The sequence below is a fragment of the Nomascus leucogenys genome, chromosome 9 (assembly GCF_006542625.1).
Source record: "Nomascus leucogenys isolate Asia chromosome 9, Asia_NLE_v1, whole genome shotgun sequence".
NCBI classification, from domain to species: domain Eukaryota; kingdom Metazoa; phylum Chordata; class Mammalia; order Primates; family Hylobatidae; genus Nomascus; species Nomascus leucogenys.
The window spans coordinates 62,854,573-62,863,348 of NC_044389.1; the positions used below are offsets into that span (position 1 = coordinate 62,854,573).

An 8,776-nucleotide genomic window follows, 5' to 3' on the forward strand; every position below is an offset into this window, starting at 1 on the left:
AACTAAACATACCCGTATATCCTGCAGGCCTGGCCTATTTTAGCAGCTGTGCTAAAACAGCCCCTATGAGTGGTTTACAAACCCAAGACTAAGGATTCCATGGGAGGTGACGGCCTCCTCACTCCTCACTCCACCCCACCCTCCACTACCACAAGCGCTCTTTATGAACTTCCTCTTTTTTTTCTAAAGAAACCTGCTTAGTTTTTTTTTTTTCTCTCTAAAAAAAAAGCCAAGCCAAGGAAAGGCCAGAGTGGGGAGTGGGAGGGGATAGCAGGCCTCTCCGGGAGTGGAAAGTTGTACCTCAAAATATTTCAGCCCACTGTCATTTCCCTGCAAGCTCCAATTTTGGAGAATTTCAGCTTTGGGCAAGCTAGGTCTCCTTTGCAAAACTTGTGCAAGCACTCAAGTTTGTGCACAAATCCTCTGTCTACTAGTTCTGCTCTCCCTCCCTCCTCTCTCTTCCCCCCACCTCCGTGACTTCCGCCCTGCCTTAGTCAAAACTGGCTCTTAGAACCTACTACCTTTTCATTTTTAACAAAATCAATGCTTTATGTAGTACTTACATATACATCTCTTCTGTTTATTGCCATATGTATTTAACTTTTCATTTATTATATTTGATATACAACCAGATATGTCAGCTCTTTGAAGATAAAAATTAGTTACTTTAACAAAGATTCATTGAGTGCCTATTATTTGCTAGGCACTGTTCCGGAAGTGGAGGTTAGTGCACAGAACAAGATAACAAGCCCTTGCTTTCATGAAGCTGACAGTCTGGCTGAAGAGTGAAAACAGACAATAAGAAATAAATACATAAGCAAGGAAAAAAAATGTCCATATTGGAAAGGTGGCTTGTAGAAATTTAAAATATTGTGATGATAAGGAATGACAGACTTGGTGACTAACAAAAAAGACCCAGTCATTCCAAGAGCTCTAGGGGGAAACATTTGAAGTTACTGCAAAGGTCCATAGACATTAGCTTAGCATATTCAAAAAAGAAAAAAAAATCTGTGTGGCTGGAGCTTTGCAGGTAAGATGATGTAAGAGAAATAGGCAAGGGCCAGATTATATGATGCTTTGTTTACTGAGATAAGGAATTCAGATATTTAATATTGAGTGTGATGGGAGGTTATTAGAGGGGTTTAAGCCCAGGAGTGGAGTGGCAGATGAATTGATATGATCTATGTTTTTCAAAGATCATTCTGGCTGCAATGAGACAATGAATTTGGAGTTAGCAACAGTGACAATAGGGAGAGCAGTTAGGAGGCTATTGCAGTAGCAACATGTTGACAAACAATCCTGAGGTTCATAAATTTGGAAAGGAGAACTTCATTTCTTATAAAGAGTTACAGCTGCAGGCTGGACATCTTGACAGGCTGGGAAGTGTAGCCTCTGGCAGAGACAAAAAGCAGGCACTTTGAGGGAGGAAATGGTGGAACAGGAATTTATGCTGAATGAGTTGGCCAAGTATACATATTCAACAGGTTATAGGAGGAACTATGAATATTTCTGAAGCAAGGGGTACATGAACTATGCATATTTCTGAAGCAGGTGGGTTAAGTTTCCACATCAAAGTGAACATGGGACATATGCAACATGCATGTTTAGTAAGCAAACATGAATAGTAAGCAAACATGCAAGTTGCATATGTCTCATGTTCACTTTGAGGTGGAGACTTAACAATTAAATGTATTATAATTAGGCCCTATATGTCAAAAGGTGAAACAGAAGACATGAAGGCACTCAGTGCCACAGCCTCTGTAAACCAGCCAGAACCAGTCTATGGTCAGTGGTCTCTTATCAGGAGAAAGTTATTAAAATCAGTCTCTTGTCCAGTCAAAGCTGTAGTTATGGCTTGTGGAACAGGGGTAGGGGTGGAGGATTAATTAATTAGTGTCTTGCAGTCAGGAAGATGCCATTGTTTCACTATTGCTTATCTTGAGGCCAGTGTTTGTTTAGATGCTAGAGAAAAAGAAAACCCTTTTGGCAGTTAGAATATAGTTTATTTTTTTAAGTATAGGAGTGTGCGACTTAACCTTTGCCTGGCATGGTCTTAGGTCTTGTTTATCATTTGGTGTCTTATGAACACAGAGTACATTCTGTCAGTCTTATCATCTCTATTTTAACAAAGGCAAAATAAAATGGTACCTTAGACCATCATCACTATAGCAACTAACCTGAGAGTTATGAATGGATGAAAACTTCAATATATACAGGCAGACCTCCATTTTGAAAATATGCTCATAACAAATGTCAAAGATTGAATGGAGGGTGGTTAACATCCCTTCTCACTCTTTGCCAACTGGTCACTTAGGGATGGAAATTCCACCACTATCAACTGCATCAATCTGCCACTTTTTACCTGAGGGAGTGAGGAAGATACTGAGGGGCAAGGGACTAACTAGGTGGAAGATAACTTTTACTTTTGTAAGAAGGAAACATACACCTTTCATAATTTTCAAATAATTAAGCACTAGAAGAAAGTCCTTAATTAGTCCTGAGACTAATTAAGAAAGTCCTTAAAGCACCTTAATTCTGTCCTCCTTGGCTTCATCTTTTCTTGAGGTTCTAAAATTCTGATTACTTCTGCAGCCCTCCTGTCTCCAGGTATGTGTTGCCACTTCTCATTTCATATTTTGGTCCAATCTGAATACATAAATCTCCTTGACTTCCCATAACAGAACTGAAACAGGCTGATATTTTCAGGAAATTTGTATCAACAGCTTGTTCAAGTTTCAAGGTTTTTTATTCATTGCTGGTTGAAATTGATTTCCATTTCCAACTTTAATCTTTTTTCTTTTTTTTGAGACAGTCTCACTCTGTCGCCCAGGCTAGAGTGCAGTGGCGCAATCTCGGCTCACTGCAAGCTCTGCCTCCCGGGTTCACGCCATTCAGTTCCAACTTTAATCTTAAGACAGAATCAAAGATATTATATGCCACATCAGCATGTTATTGAATAAAATCTGGGGAAAAAATGTATCCTCCCAAAAAAGTGACAATGGGTTTCATGTTAGAAGGAGACAGAAGGCAAAGAAATATGAGACATGATACTAACCATGTACTCTATCCTCCTAAGGAAGTATTTTAAACTCACATTTGTTGGTTTCCTTTATCCCTAGCTTCTTGACTAATTACCTGCTCATCTTCTGGGACTTCCCAAACTGGTCTAAGCATCCATCTTGTCCTAGGTTCAAACTAAAGCAAAATACCTCAATTTAAAATTCATTCTTCCTCAGAATTTCCAGGCCTTCTGAGAGTACTCCTACTCAGTTCTTCTGTCTTGAGTACAAGGCTGGCAGAGAATATTGACATACCAAAAAAATAGTACCACTCTTTTGTTTTATCTGTTTGCTTGGGTAAAGAATTCATCCCAGTCCTGGAGCATTTTGCATCTCACTGACTTGCTCATGTAAGATCTGCAGCAAAGCAAAAAATGGCCTCATCTGGCACAGACCAATAACTAATCAAATCACTTTCACTAGATAAAAATTAATCAGAAGATCATTAATTACTGGGGCAACCAACTGTCCTAATTTTTCACAGACTGAGGGGTGTCTTCAGTCTCATGGACATGGGACTTTCCATGCTAAAACTAGGGCAGTCCTTGGGATAGTTCCTGGCAAGCAAAACTGTTGGTCATTCTTTTCCTAAGCAATAATGAGGGAAGATGAAAGCAAAAGCAGACATGAAAATCTCTCCAAGCCATGAAAAAGAAGTGATAGCAACAGCAGTACTTTCCCTTCTCCTTCATCAGTGAGAGCACTCCGGGAATTCTATCAGCTGGAGAATAGCCAGGTAAGGTTTCAAACTGACTTTTGTACCATGACAGTCATGCTGGGACCCTGTTTAACTTTCAATCTGACATCAAGAATGGGAGGGATAATGCAGATTTTTTAAGACAGAGAGAGAAAAAGAGACTCTATACTGCATTATGTAGGTAAATAAATCTAAAAAATGTCTCTTTTATCAAATTGTTTGTATTTCCACTGAATTATTTGGCTTTACAATCCGTGAATGCCCCTACTCTTTGAAAATTATTCTTTGTATTCAATCAAACTTCTAACTCAGTGTTAGAATGTATCATCTTATTAATAAAAATGCTAATGAACCCCAAAACATTTTAAATTCATTTTAATGCAGTTAGAATAGCTTGAGATTGACACCTGATGATTTAAAGTCTTCACTAGACCCCCTCTCATTGTCCTTTTTCTCCTACCTGCAGAGCTCCGATGGACTACATGTTAAATTATATTTAATTACTTATTTACTGGTCTTTTATTATACTTAACGAATGTTTACTGATACCTACCATGTATCAGGTAATGTTTTAAGCACAAATGTTAGACTTTCTATTCTCAAGCAGTTTGCATTTTCAATCTCCTGTCACGAATTTATTTCCATCACCCCATACCCCAGCAAATAAACTAACAGAAAGGCAAATAAGCAACAACAATAAAAGTATTCTTTATGTGTAAAAAATTATATAATCTATATTATTTGCAAGTAGATATCTTTTATGGCATACACGACTACAGACGTGACTCTCCCGGTAGTTGAGTACCATACTGAAAATGATTCATATTCATGTCACATGGGAAATGATTCATTATATGATATCTACAGTGATTCAGAGGAAGAAAATAAATCTTCACTACCTGTAAGTGATAAAGCTTATTTCAACTTTTATCAGGCATAGTCATTAAAGAACTAGATTTCGTCAATGTCTGAACTAGTTCCTGAGAGTGAATAAAATGTCTTTGGAAGGTGCAATTGCCTCTGAATTAATATCTCTATGTATGACAATAGGGGGTGCTAACTAATGTTAGAGAATGATTACTAACATCTGCATTTGGGATCAAATGTGTCTCAAATTGAGTTTCTCAGAAACAGACTTGAGATTCGGAGATTTGCATGCAGGAGGGATATTGAGGCATGCAGCAAAACCTCAACAAAGGGATGAGGGAAGCGGGAATTGTCAGAGAGAAACTTGAACCATGATGGAATTCCAAAGGAGGCTTAAGGCAACCACCAAAGGTAACTCTGGAGCTGTGATAGCCTTTCATAGTTGTCCTGAATTGAGTGAGACAAGGGAGCCAGCATTTGTTACCCCTCATAGATCACTCACTAAATGTGGGCTTCCACTCTACAGGGGAAAAGCATAACCTTAAGCAATGGCAGCTTCTTTTGGCTTGGAGCAGTTATGAGGAGGGACTCAGTTGTGAGCTGTCAACAGCAAAATCCTTGTTGTGGGGAAATTAGTGTTTCAGCCCTGAAGGAAGAATCTAGGTGATGCAACTACAGCACCTAAAACCACAGCATCCAGAATATCCAAAAAAAGCCAAGACACCTGGCAGCTAGTTTGATGATAGTCCTATCTCATGTGCAATGTCAGACCTTCACAAAGCAGCTCAGGCTTAGATTGGCATCCTAGAATGATAAAGTCATGTAACTGCATTGCTTCTCTCATGCCTTCTATCTTAGCTCTGGTGCAGGTCAGTTTCTCAATTCTCGAAGGAATTACTCTAATAGTATTCTATTCTTCCTATACCTTCTCCATATTTCAATATAATTAGTCCCCTGAAGTATAAAACCAATCATATTAATCACCTACCTAGTTACTGTAATGGAATATGGTTTCCTAACAATGGAAGGCCCTCCACAATAGCATTACAACTTAGCTTTGTATCCTCACCCTGAACAAGTCTAGGCCCTTCATATACTTGATGCTCCAGAGAAACCATGAGAGTCACTGTTCCCCTCCTATGCACAAGTATACCTTTTGGATTTACCTCGTTTTGCACTCCCATTTCCCTGATACTGTGTTCTAGGTGTCAAATTCCATCTCCTCTTTCTCTTGCCTTCTATTCTCTTACTGAACAATTCAGGTCAAAAGCCATTAGGTGGGCCAAGCACTGGGTGCTATGGTGGCGCAGAGCTACAGTAAAGTAGTCCAAGCAATGCGCCGAAAGCCAAGCAGGGCGAGGAGAGTGTCCCCATGGTGCAGGGACGGACAGCCTGGCATGGAGCATTGGAGACTGAGAAGGGTGAGGAAAGGGTCCACCTTGGAAGGTGGCCCAGCATGAGGAATAGAGAAATAAGCCAGTGAGCAGATTGCCTGGTGGTGGCAAGGAGGTGACATTTCTGACCCTAATTAAGATCAGCAGGACAACACTTCTTTGACCTGAGTCGAAGTGGACGCTTTGAGCGCAGCCGCCCCACAGCCGCTGATCCCTGCGTCGCTTCCTGTAGAATCCTGGGCCTGCTTTGCAGCTTTCCTCCCTTTGTCTCATAACCATGTCTACCAACGAGAATGCTAACATAGCAGTTGCCCGACTTCACAGATTCAAGAACAAGTGAAAAGACAGTACAGAAATGAGGTGTTGCAGAATAGAAGTCAATGCGAAGCTGAGGAAAACTAAGAAGAATGACCAGATGCTGAAGAGGAGAAATGCAAGCTCATTTCCTGATGTTGCTGCTTCTCCGCTGGAGAAAAACCGCAAAAACCAGGGCACTGTAAATTGGTCTGTTGATGACATTGTCAAAGGCACAAATAGCAACAATGTGGAAAGTCAGCTCCAAGCTACTCAAGCTGCCATGAAACTACTTTCTAGAGAAAAACAGCCCCCCATAGGCAACATAATCTGGGCTGGTTTGATTCCAAAATTTGTGTCCTTCTTGGGCAGAACTGATTGTAGTCCCATTCAGTTTGAATCCGCTTGGGCACTTACTAACATTGCTTCTGGGACATCAGAATAAACCAAGGCTGTGGTAGATGGAGGTGCCATCCCAGCATTCATTTCTCTGTTAGCATCTCCCCATGCTCACATCAGTGAACAAGCTGTATGGACTCTAGGAAACATTGCAGGTGATGGTTTAGTTTTCCGAGACTTGGTTATTAAGTATGGTGCAGTTGACCCACTCTTGGCTCTTCTTGCAGCTCTCGATATGTCATCTTTAGTATGTGGTTACTTATGTCATCTTACCTGGACAGTTTCAATCCTCTGCTGCTACAAGAATCCTGCACCCCCGTTAGATGCTATTGAGCAAATTCTTCCTACCTTAGTTTGACTCATGCATCATGATGATCCAGAAGTATTAGCAGATAGCTGTTGGGCTATTTCCTACCTTACTGATGGTCCAAATAAACAAATTGACATGTCCTTGAAAACAGGAGTTCTGCCCCAACTTGTGAAGCTTCTAGGAGCTTCTGAATTGCCAACTGTGACTCCTGCACTAAGACCCATAGGGAATATTGTCACTGGTACAGATGAAGAGACTCAGGTTGTGATCAACGCAGGAGCACTTGCTGTCTTTCCCAACCTGCTCATCAACCCCAAAACTAACTTTCAGAAGGAAGCTACATGAACAATGTCAAATGTCACAGCTGACCTTCAGGACGAGACACAGCAAGTTGTGAATCATGGATTAGTCCCATTCCTCACAACGTTCTCTCTAAGGCAGATTTTAAGACACAAAAGGAAGCTGTATGGGCCATGAACAACTATACCAGTGGTGGAACATTTGAACAGGCTGTATACCTCATTCATTGTGGCATAATAAAACCATTGATGAACCTCTTAACTTCAAAAGATACCAAGGTTATTCTGGCTATCCTGGATGCCGTTCCGAACATCTTTCAGGCTGCTGAGAAACTAGGCGAAACTGAGAAACTTAGTATAATGATTGAAGAATGTGGAGGCTTAGACAAAATTGGAGCTCTACAAAACCATGAAAATGAGTCTGTGTATAAGGCTTTGTTAAGCTTAATTGAGAAGAATTTCTCGGTAGAGGAAGAGGAAGTCAAAATGCTGTGCCAGAAACTACCTTTGAAGGCTATACCTTCCAAGTTCAGGATGGGACTCCTGGAAGCTTTAACTTTTAGATCATGTAGCTGAGGTATATATTTGTTGTGTACTATATTTGGTATTTTGTCTTACTGTTTCTCTACTAAGAACTCTTTTTAAATGTGGTTAATTATTGTAGCACTTTTTACACTGAAACTATACTTGAACAGATCCAACTGTACATACTGTAGGAAGCTTGTCCTCTGAATGGGTTTCTTATTTCTATGTGGAATTTCTTATCTTGCAGCATCCTGTAAATAAACAATAAAGTCCACCCTTTACTTCAAAAAAAAAAAATCAGGAGGACTTCTGCATGGGGGAAAGTTATTGTGGAGTATTTGGAGTCCAAACATGGACCTCCACGCAGGGGGTCATCCCCACGCAGAGTGTCAGAGAATTAACAAGGAGAGAGAGAGAGTCAACACTGGAAGGCAGAAGCTGCCTCAGGATGAGAGGAGTGAGTAGGGCTGTTGCAGCAGAGCACAGGGTATAAGAACCCAAGCATTTGAAGAGGAATTCTGGTCAGGGAGAGAGCCCAGCTGAGGTATATAAAACCCAAGCAGGGTAAGGGGGGCTTCAGAAAAGGGAGAAGCTTGTCAAAGGAGTGACTGACAGACTGACACCCAGCATAGCATGTCATAGCCCAGGTGGGTTGCCTAGGTGGCAACCAAGTGCAGCGTGTCAGAGCTTGAGAGAGAGAAGGAAAGGCTTCGACATGGAGGGAAAAGGTACGTGAAGCCTGAGGCCGCAGGTAGAGATTCAAGCAAGATGAGGAGGATGTCCACCCAGGGTAGGAAGAGGCAGCTCGTGACTGGGGCCAGATCCTGAGTGAAAGTGCAAGGTGGTGCTCGTGTTAGAACTTAAGCAGAATGAGAGAATTTGTGTTGGAGAGGGCAACAGTGGTGATGAGAAATTGGTTCACTCAGGAAGTG

General features: G+C 41.1%; 1 protein-coding gene and 1 pseudogene across 1 annotated transcript in view; one reads left to right on the forward strand and one right to left on the reverse strand.

Moving 5' to 3' along the window:
- Positions 1-90, reverse strand: part of ANTXR2 (ANTXR cell adhesion molecule 2) — a 152,569-nt gene extending 152,479 nt beyond the window's left edge. The window contains exon 1 of the mRNA XM_012499573.2: positions 13-90. The gene's annotated coding sequence lies outside the window, so the exon portion shown is untranslated. The remainder of the gene's footprint in view (positions 1-12) is intronic.
- Positions 91-6,294: 6,204 nt separating this feature from the next.
- On the forward strand, positions 6,295-7,882 carry LOC100582604 (annotated as a pseudogene).
- The last annotated feature ends 894 nt before the right edge of the window (positions 7,883-8,776 follow it).